We start from the raw sequence: 11,738 nt of genomic DNA, 5'->3' as shown, positions 1-11,738 counted from the left end.
CAAAGGAATAAAGTTCAAGCCACCAGATGCATTATATATACTGGTGCTACCCAACAATCAACAATTAAACAATTAAATATAATTGAAATGATGTTGAACATCTCCAGAGAGTTAAAGATACAGACACAGTTCATACTCATTATTTTTTTGTGCTTTAGCCAAACCCAATGTATGTTATGGAGGTAACTTTCAGCAGAATTTATTAAATCTAGAAAGTAGATTCATTTTGAAATATGGTACTTTAAAACCTCGAGGTTTGAATCTGGAAGTAAATTTAAACATTTAACAGCATCTTTCCTGTGTGTTGTAATGAGTAATTCAATATATTTCAAGCTTTAAGTGTTTTTTATACATATTTTTGTATTAATTGTATCAATTGTATGAACTGTGTCTGTATCTTTAACTCTCTGGAGATGTTCAACATCATTTCAATTATATTTAATTGTTTAATTGTTGATTGTTGGGTAGCACCAGTATATATAATGCATCTGGTGGCTTGAACTTTATTCCTTTGAAGGCTGTTGCCGAGGTACCGGAATAAATCAGCTGTATCTTGTATCCTGTTCGTGTGGTTTGTTTAATCAACTTGTTGCTGTTGTTGGTTGCTGTTTGGTATGACCCTGACCCTGAGCAGTATCCTACCCTCACCAAGAATGATGCCACAATACAGAGACAAAATGATCAGTGTTAATAATTGGCTTAATTTCTGGTGTCATTCTAAGGGGATCCAATGTCTGTCTGCCTGGGATAACATGCTTGACAAGCCACGCTGCTTCACGAGGGACGGCTTGCACCTGTCACCCCTAGGTTTCCGGATATTGGCCAAGGCTCTTGCCACCCCCATAGTGCCTTTTTTAGGCAAGGCTCAAATTCTAAACCTACCGCCCTAGAAAACAAAAATGGAAAAAACTAAGGGTAATGCTGCTCAACGCCAGAAGTCTAAATCTCAAGATGCATGCCCTCGAAGCCCTCCTCAGTATGGAGAACATCGATGTCTGTGCTGTGACTGAAACCTGGTTCAAGGCTCCTGAGAGCACCCCGGCACTATCAGGTTTTACCTCATATCATGCATTCCGGCCCCAAAACCCAGACCGTACCACAAAAGGAGGGGGTGTATCCATATTCATCAAGGATACCCACACCTCCAGGTTGGTGGCAACGCATGAAGCATCAGAGACCATCCAGGTGCAATTAACCATAGGCAAAACTGCCCTACAGTTTGTAGCATGTTACAGACCACCCTCTCAAACTCAGGAATCCCACACAGCCTTCCTGAAGACACTGGAGAGTATAAATGTCTCTTCAAACACCATCATACTGGGTGACTTCAACTACCCAAACATAGACTGGGAACATTACTCAAGCCCCAATACCCTAGCCCAAAGGTTCCTAGAGTTCATTAACTCTAATGCTATGGAACAACTAGTCACCATTCCCACAAGAGGGGAAAATATACTAGACCTGATCATCACAAACAGGGACAAAATAGTCCACACCAGAAGTATATCACTCACTGGTAAGATCGGACCATAAACTAATCTCACTGGAGATCCACATCCCTCCCCCACTCCCAACAAAAAAGACCACAGTGAAGAACTTCTCAAAAGCCAACTTCACACTTCTTAAGACTGGTGTGGTATCCTTCAAGGCCCCCGAGCCAGTGGAAACCACAACCCACGCTACTGAATCCCTTACATAAGCCTTCTACGAGCACCTCCAGGATTGCATGGAACAAGCAATCCCAAATAAAATCAAGACCCTTTCCACCAAAGGCAAGCGCCCAGTCTGGTGGACCCCAGCCATAAACAAACTTTACAACAAGAGGAGAAAGCTACTACAGGAAAGAGCAAAAACCCCAAAAGGGAAGACATCCCTGATCAATACTAGTAAAAAACTACGATCACTCATAAAATCATCCAAGGCCAACTTTGAGAAAAAAATCGCCAAGGACTCAAAAGACAATCACAAGACCTTCTTTAGCTATGTCAGAAACCTGGGTGGAAACTCCCAGATATGCTCAGAACTAATCCAAAATGATGCAAAAATCACTGAACCCACAGACATTGCCAACATACTGGCAGACAGGTTCAGTGCAAATTTCTCCCCTCCATCCCCCCCAAAAGGAGAAATATCTATACCAGCAGAGTGTAGCCTCCCAAACATCTGAGATGCCCAGGTGAGAACTGCTCTCTCTAAAGCTAAAAACACAGCATCGATGGGACCAGATGGTGTCCCTGGCTGTGTGCTACACGAACTCAATGAGGAACTAAACCCGCACATAAGGCTGCTGTTTAACCTCAGCCTTACCACAGGATACGTACCCAAAGAGTGGTGTACGGCAGCTGTGGTCCCACTCCACAAAGGCGGTGCCTCTACGGACCCTGGTAATTACCGCCCCATAAGCTTACCAAGCCTGGTCTGGAAAACTATGGAGAGGATCATAATGGAACTCATAAATAAAGACTTTGGGGACCTACAGACGTTGGATCCTACCCAATTCGGCTTTGTAAAGGGCAGATCATGCCTCTTGAACTTGGTCAACTTTTTTGAGACAGTCACCAAGGCCATTGATGAGGGTAAGGCAGTTCACACAGCCTACCTTGACCTTGCTAAAGCTTTCGACACAATACCCCACTCGGGTATCATAGAAAAGCTCACCAGCTTAAATGTAAACCCATATGTCACAAGATGGGTTGCAAACTGGCTCAAGGACAGAACCCACAGGGTTAGAGTTGCTGGTGCCATGTCAGACTCCAAGCCGGTCCCAAGCGGTGTCCCACAGGGCTCAGTCCTGGGCCCCCTCTTGTTCGGCATCTATTTTTCAGAAGTACAGGCAAACATAGGAGGATTGTGGCTGACAAAGTTTGCAGATGACTGCAAACTGGGAGCCATAGTTGAGAATCCATCAGTCACAGATATCCTCCAGAGAGGTCTCATAGAAACGGATAACTGGTGCCAGAGCCATGGCTTAAAGCTAAACACCATTAAATGTATAGTCATACCCTTTGGGAAAAACAAGGTAACCCTAATTACCACATAGGTGGCAATCCATTAAGCACGGAAGAGGTTATCAGAGACCTAGGGACCCAAGTAGACGGTAACCTCTCTTTCGACACTCACATTGCCAAAGTGGTTAGGAGGACCTTCTACATTGCCCACCTGATCATGAAGGGATTCACATCCAGATCAAGGGAGGTCATTGTTCCCCTGTACTCTTCACTTATTCGACCAATGATTGAGTACAATGCCCCATTCGGAATGTATCTTACCCGACACCTGCAGCAATTGAAAAGACCCCAAAAGTTCCTCACCAAAAGGATAAAGGGGCTCAAAAACATGCCATATGCTGCCCGACTGAAGAAACTCCAGCTCTATTCAGTCGCATACCGTCTGCTCAGAGGTGATCTGTGCCTGACATACAAGGCCATGTCCAACCCAGAATTAATGGACATGCTCCACCTCAAAAAATCCAAATCCACCAGAGCCACGAGAGCAAGAGACTTAAACCTCACCACGGATATAAATAGGAAGTGCTGGAGGGACAGATGCATTACCCAGAGACTCCGTATGCTGTGGAACAAAATCCTGGTCCATGTGAGGCAGAGCTCCTCACTGGCTCTATTCAAGAGGAATCTTGACCAGTGGATGGGAGATCGTAGGTTTACCCCAGGGATCATCTCTGTGTTACTACTAGACAGAGGCACAGCTAACTAATGGGTATAGTATTCTTCAACCTAAGGGGTGGTGAAAGCCACGCACACTCTGGCTAGGCTTATAAATGCCCTAGAGCAGATAGCCTAGTATATGCCTATGAACCTGTGAACTTATGCATTATGGGTAGGTGTGTTAGATGAGTTCATGGAATATACCATAGCCCTAACATGACTGATGTATAGGCAAGCATGAACATAAACCATACTCACCAGCTACAGGCCGCTGCCTTAGTGGTATACCAGAGGGACCTACATAAGAGTGTGAGAGATGTGGTGTCAGTAGCCACAGCTGTGGCATTGGCACATGGTGCGTGCAGCATTATAGTACATCAACAGTATAAGTCCACAATACTACAGCTTATGCACATCTGTTTATTACTACTAAGCAGCAACAGACTATATATATATATATATATATATATGTCATTTCACATTTGCATGATCTACCTGTACAGATGTGGATGGAAATGCAACAGTGGTCTACTGATGTGTCCTCCGCCCACCTCCACTATGGTCTTCACCAGTTGCTGCATGTGCAGGTGGGTAGGTGCCACGAGGCTGGTGAGGAGCTCCTCAACATGTGTTGGGGGGTGGATGGCATGACCCCCCCCTGTTGCGAGGTTATCCCCACGGACTGCAGCAGCATGCCGGCCTGCATTGTGAAGCAGGTCATTGTAATGCTCATAACTGCAGTTATGCAGGCTGACATCATTGACCTTGTGGACTAGATTGCTCCACAGGGTGGTCCGCTCCGGCTGTTCATGGGCTGTCCTTCCAAACACCACCTGGTATGTGCTGTACCAGGTGGTTGATGACTTAATTTTCGTCCTCTGAATACAGGGATAACCTCCCATGTGACATCTTGCCTGATAGACATAAAAATGGAAACTGGTATGAGCAACTCATACGACAAGGTTACCATAGTTCTTAATACACATCTCTGTCCCCCCCACCATATCTGCGACAACAAACTGTTCACACAGCTCAGTAGGTGTGGCTACAGCTTACCTACCATTGGGACATTTATCGTATTGTACCATGCTTTGTGCTATGTGTTTGTAGCCATGTTCTCTGTGGAGACACTATCATTGCTGGCCAGTTACAGACAATGTTACCTGCATGCCTTTGTAAGGGCCACTATGGTTCCATATATTCATGTGGTCTGTTTGCTATGTGATTGCTGCACATCTGTCGTTATGTGTTATGGTGGATATCTATGCATGATGTTGGACATGATCTGGGATTGTGTGGACTATTACTACCCACATATGTTCTATAATAGTGACACAATAGCATGTTTAGGGAACAGTTGCCAGCAGGACCACCTCTCCACCTCATCTGGTCATGTTACCAGGCCACATCACATGTGGGACCCACTCTGGGGCCTCCTCATCTACTAGTCCTGCACTACCTTCATGTGGAACCACCTCAGGGGATGGTGTTCCCCCACCTGGAGAACACACAGACATGATCCTGTCACCCGAGGTCAGGTCCAGAGTCTGTTGCATAGGGAGCTTCACAGAGACTTGGGGATGTGCTACATCACCTTGAGGCCATCAGTACACAATCACAAGGTCCACATGCTCCTCCTGCTCAGCCTCCAGCCCAGGCACCTTCAGGGCCATAAAGCTGCTGTTGTGACTGGCAATGGCTGGGGCCTTGTTCCCATTGTTTCCATATGGGGGCTCATGGGGCTTCCACATTGCAAACCACACACACCGTCCAGGGTGTGTGTGTGTGTGTGTGTGTGTGTGTGTGTGTGTGTGTGTGTGTGTATATATATATATATATATATATATATATATATATATATATATATATATATATATATATATGTGTGTGTGTGTATCTGCATATATGTGTGTGTGTGTATGTATCTTTGGAATGTTTATTGCTTCCAGATTCTACATTCCCTATGGTCAAAGTGTACTGCATGATATGTTATTGATACCATCCTGACATCATACAGGTGGGATGGATTAATGTTAATGTCTTGTGCCCATGCTGTGTCAGATCCTGGGTATGGAACTTGCAACAGTTGGTATTGTATTGCAGGGTAGATGTGTTTTGCTGTGGGGAGGGGTGATATCAATACTTACAAAACGTATTTAGCTTGGACCCCCTCAGCCCCATTAATGGTGACTTTGATCATATATGTATTTATGTTCTCTTTTATATCTATAGATATATATCTGTATATAATATATATATATATATATATATATATATATATATATATATATATATATATATATATACACACACACACACACACACACATATATATATATATATATATATATATATATATATATATATATATATATATATATATATATATATATATATATATATAGGCAGTGATTAAGGCACTTTTAGGCAGTTGTAAGAGGGTTTGAGTGTAGGTAAGCACTGCTAACATCTGGTTACAGTTTCTTATACTGATGTAGCTTCTCAATTGCTTAACCTGTGTAGGCATTGCTTACCTCTGCGCAAACAGGCTTAAACCCACTTACTGCTGCTTAAAAGTGCTTACTTCCACTTACCCCCATGCTAATTTCTTTAAAAGAAATGAAAAAGGGTTGATAGGATAGTGGTGAAAAAGGGTCGCAAAGAGAGAAAGACAGTAGGGAAAATAGCTAGGGATGTGCAGGACGGGTTTAGGGAAGTTCCATAGCTGCCCATTTCTTTTACAGCAACAGCTGTGCATATACACTGAATTTGGAGATAGATTTGGACACTCAAACCCCTGAGAGAGGAGTGAGGACAACAATAATATGTTATGAAGCCAATTAGACCAGATTACATGTATCCAGTGGACATGTGTGCGAAATGGACAGCTATGTATGGGGCGAGATATTTTTTGTTCTGGTGAGAGTGGGATGTTGGGGAGGGATAGTAGGTATATTTGGGCAGGTAGGTTGGGTAGGATAACAGACAAAAGAGACAAGACAGCATACAGGGGTGGTATATGACATGTGGGGGAGTAAACACCTTGATGGGGAGGGGTGTTTGGAAATCGGAAGCCCATGAGCCCCATAGCAGATACAGTGGGACTGAGGACCCCACCCATGTGCAGTCACCACTGCACCTTCACAGCCCCAAAGGTGGCTGTGGTGGGGGCTGAGTAGGAGGGCCAGGCTGACCCTCTAGTTGTGACACGTGGCCATCAAGCTGGCATAGCAGATCTCCAAACTCCCGGCATTACTACGCTATTCACCACAGCCTGGACCTGGCGATGGGTGACAGTGTCTTGTCCACGCCCACTCCCAGGTGGGGGTGAGCCCCATCCCCTGAGGCAGTTCCACTTAAAGGTGGTGGAGGACCAGCAGACGAGGAGGTCCCGGAGTGGACCCCAGACATGCTGGTGCATAGTGCCACGGCCAGCTGAGGTGGGACAGGTGGGTCTGCTGGGACTGGCCTACCCAAACAGGCTATGGTGTTCAAATTTACAACATATGTGGGTAAGTAATAGTCAACACATTCCAGGATTAGGTATAACAGCATGTATAGATATTCCCATTAACTTGAAAGACCAGATATAGAACAGTTGCATAGCAAACAGGTCACATGCATATATGGAACCGGGATCTGTACAGATGCTCGACTGCATCTTTCACCGAATCCCAAATTGGTGAGCATACTTGCGCAAAAGTGCTGTTCACCGAAGCAGCAGTTTCGCGTAAGTATGTTTGTTGTTCCAGTCGTGCTACAGTGTGTTAAGGGAAAATTCCCTTTTCCCCAATGTAGTGTGACCTCTGAGTGAGAATATTAAAGTGGCATGGGGTGTACAGGGGTGCTTGCACCACTGCATTCAAGTAGATTTTGTCTTTTTTTTTTTTTTGTTACATACTTTAACAAAAAAACTTTTTTGATGAAAGCGCTTTCGTTAGTGTGTTCGGTGGTAATGGATTCAGGCTTTTGATCTTTCGATCAAAAGTCCTAGATCCATGGAACCACAGTGGCCTTTACAACAGCATGCAGGTACATTGATGGCAGCATGCCACCAATGTGGGTGTATTTCAACATGGCACATGCATGGGAACAAATTTAAGTATTTATCAAACAATAGGACATATGTTCCAACAATAGATTTAATGGAGCACATACCGATTGAGTTGTGTATTTACTTTATTGCTGCAGATGTGGCGGGGGATAAAGATGTCAATTAACAACTGTTTTAGTCCTGTCATTCTCCTTACCTTCCTAGTCAGAGCTGTGATCTGTACCTTACAGGTTTTAGTACACTACCCTCTGGCCTTACTTTGGACAGTTGTATGGATGTATACAATTATATACATGAAATGAGTTTTACCTGCAGTATACACCTCTTACGTGGTGTACCTGTGGAGGTATTGTATGTTAACACTACTCTTTCTACAGATATTCCCAGATTCCAGGTTGATGTTATACACATACCTGCCCATCTCTTATTGCACACACTCTGGGCATGTCTTGACAACATGCAGGTGAACCGGGACATATTTTGACTATTGCCCTCTTAAACCTTTGGTGATTTGTACAATGACAGGTTTGTTTTCATTGACATTTTCCAAATATGTACAGGCCTGAAAGTTATACGACATAAAATGTTGCCTACATGTCAGAGATTAGCACACTGACATGCCAGGGGGACAGGGTAGCAGCCGGCAGATATGGGCCAATTTACTGGACATTCTGGACAATTCTATATATTTGTGAGTTATGATTCTGCATATCACTTACTACCATTCGCAGGATTCGAACCATGGCTGTCTCTGCTAAAAATAAAACAGTCTCCATCACAATTGAGTGTGCTATATAGATATTGCTGTGTATCTCTTTGATATCTCTCTATAAGTCTCCTGTGGTTTTACAATCTGAACTTGTAATTACTACACTTATACAGGATTTCCTAGACAGTTTTATTATGTAGCACAGTGTAGGTCACAGTGATGAGTAATACCTTATTATTCAGAGCAACTGCAACACTAACAATGCCATACAATACCAGAGCAAACAGTACCAGTACAGAATATCAATCTGTCAAAGGAAAAAACTTCAAAGACCAATACACGTAAGGTTGAGTTAAGGCACTTTTAATACTTGCTGCAAGGAGACAGTAACATGCAAATACAGGATTTTGCCTAACTACTAACAAGAAGCATGCTATTGTTATACTGTTTTACAAGTCATGGCCTTCTATGGCTGACGTAATGAAACACAACTTTCAGTATTGTTCTACAGCAGATGTTACTCAGATTTTCTGCTGACATGACTAGATTTGTGAGAAACTTTTGAGAAAAACAACCTGGCCTTGATGGGCCCCCAGCCTGTTACAGGCTTCTATTGTATAGTATTACATTTCAAGGTACTTTTCTAACTCAGATACAAGCAAATGCTGATTGCAGTTCATATTTTCAAGCAGGCTTTGTCCTAATTATCTATAGCTTCTACAGCTGTGTATTTTCTCACAGCACAAGCGGAACTTCTTGTCTAAGTTTCATAACATTTATACAAGTAGTATTGTTATATTCATTATTTTCCTAACGCAAGCAGAAATCATCTGCTTTTCAGTAAATTTCCAAACATAAGCAAAGATTTTAGCTGACAATACAAGGTCAGAAAGCATCTGCAGTTTGTACAGATTTATGCAGTATGAAATATAATCAATGTGTTAACCCTTTTCAAGCTCTAAATGCACTAAGCATATTACTAATACACATATTAATACATATTTTCTGACATTTCCCCCTTATTAATACTTTTATTCTACTTTCAAAATAAGCATAAATGGTTTGTTTTCTTCTCCTAACCTCTTCCCACTCAGGATTTGCAGTTAAGAGAGTCATTCAGTTTAAACTTATGAAAGCATTTTCAATCTTTTAACAGTTCTTCAAACTCAGTACTTTGATATAAAGTTTCAGACACTGACATGTCTATAAAGTCTTTTATCAGTCTTTTCATGCAGGGGATACCACAGCAAACACATACTCCCAATAGGAGCATTCTTACACAAATGGCAATCAGGATGTTCATTAGGATGGTACCCCACCCCCCAAACCATTTCTGGAAAAAGTCCATCAGTGGGTTTGGGTCATGGCCGACACTTGCTGAATTACCTCAAGATGATTGTCTATCTCGTGTTTATGGTCAGGAATATATGAACAGCACTCTTCTTGGATTAAAGCACAAGTACCACCTCTTGCCGCTAGGGTGAAGTTGAGAGCCATGCGGTTTTGAAGCACTACAGTTCTCATAGCATTCAGTTCATCCGTCACCAATTCGAGAGTGGAAAAAGTTGCGTTGCTCATTACTTCGAGAAGTTTCGACAGTTTTCTCAGCTCCCAGATCGATTTCACTGCTCCATATGTTGGTAATATGCCTGCCCATGATATAACGCTATCGCTCAAGTCCATGTGTGTTAGTCCCTTGTCTATTGAATGATGGTCTTTCCAACGTGCATCGATTTGTCCCACTGGATTTACAGGGTTCTTGATGACCTCTTGGACATTTCGAATCTTTCCTCGAGGCAAAACTGCAGTGTGTCATATGGCCGGAACCAGGTAACCCAAAAAACAACTGCCAGACCAATTCTCAGGTAACCATTTGTATGCCTTTCTGCCACACACAAAATAACAATCCTTTACTTTGGTAGTAACCTTGCTATGAATATACACTCGCCCTGCATGAAACATTTTTCTATCAATTATAGACAGTTGCTTATAAAGAACAGAATTATGTTTTACTTCATCAATTGCTTTGTGCATCAATCCAATAAATGAATCATAGTTTGTATTACAATAAAAATCTGCATTGTTACCTTTAATGTAACATTTATAAGGAACAGTCACATTGCAATTGCTCCAACCCACCTGAACAGTATAATTTTTATAAAAACACACAGTTCCCTTTTGTGGAACAGACAAGTGCAGTGCTATTTTATCTTGTGATGTAATGGTTGAAGTATCATAAATCAAGTTTTCCCAGGTCTCATTGACCCCTAGGGGACTGTAGTCATTAATAATCCCCGTATGCTGTCGGCAAAGCTGTGCAAATTCAGCAATTCAAAACATTGAAACTCTCAGCATACACATATTTAATTGCCTGGTAAGTGTTAAAGTTTGGATGCCAGCCTATGAGTAACGCTTCACGTTTATTCAGTTCAATCTGTGTGGCTGGGAAGAGGAAAGGCCACAACAAAAAGATTATTGTCACTAGTACAGTTAGGATGATTATGCAATACTTCTGAGGAAAGGGTTGTTCTGCATTCCTGTTTCTTCTGGACTCTATCATTTTTACTCTTGGCATGTAACAAGATTTTTGTCCAGTTCAAAGTTTTTGATGAGTTTTCAGTGCATCAGGTGGATCCAGGAGGCACGCTCTGCAATCTTGACTGCAGTGGGTGTCGACAGAAGCACTTGATATGGGCCTTCCCACTTTGGTGATGCTCAGTTCTTTTTCTTTACTGTCTTCATCCAAATCCAGGTACCAGGGGGCACTGCCACCTCTGATGGTCTGATTCGTTCTTTATCTAAAACAGAATTTGACTGCAACAGATGTTTAGAATTTAACAAGTTTCGCATATACTCAACTAGTGTATTGTCAGCTTCCTGGTCTGCAGGCATGAGAGATTTCCACTGAGGTATATAATACGCCCTTCCAAATAATTTTTCAAAAGGAGTCTATCCTTTTGCATTCAGAACAGTTCTCATGCTCAACAGTGCCAGGGGCAGACAGTACACCCAATTTCTCTGTGTTTCTACTATTAACTTCCTTAGCTTACTGTTTAAAATCTCATTATGCCTCTCTACTAGTCCTGCAGATTGTGGGTGATACGCACAATGATTTTTTAAAGAAATACCAAAATGTTTACTTAACTGTTGTATGGTCTGGTTTATGAAGTGTGTGCCGTTGTCACTGTAGATCCTTTCCGGAATGCTGAATCTAGGGATGATTTCTTTAACAAGTACTTTTGCCAAAGTTGCAGCATCTAGATTTTTAGTTGGAAAGGTTTCCACCCATCTGGAAAACATATCTACAATG

This window comes from Protopterus annectens, chromosome 1.part1 (assembly GCF_019279795.1).
Source record: "Protopterus annectens isolate FY-2018-M chromosome 1.part1, PAN1.0, whole genome shotgun sequence".
Taxonomy (NCBI): Eukaryota; Metazoa; Chordata; order Ceratodontiformes; family Protopteridae; genus Protopterus; species Protopterus annectens.
This window is presented reverse-complemented; position numbering follows the sequence as displayed.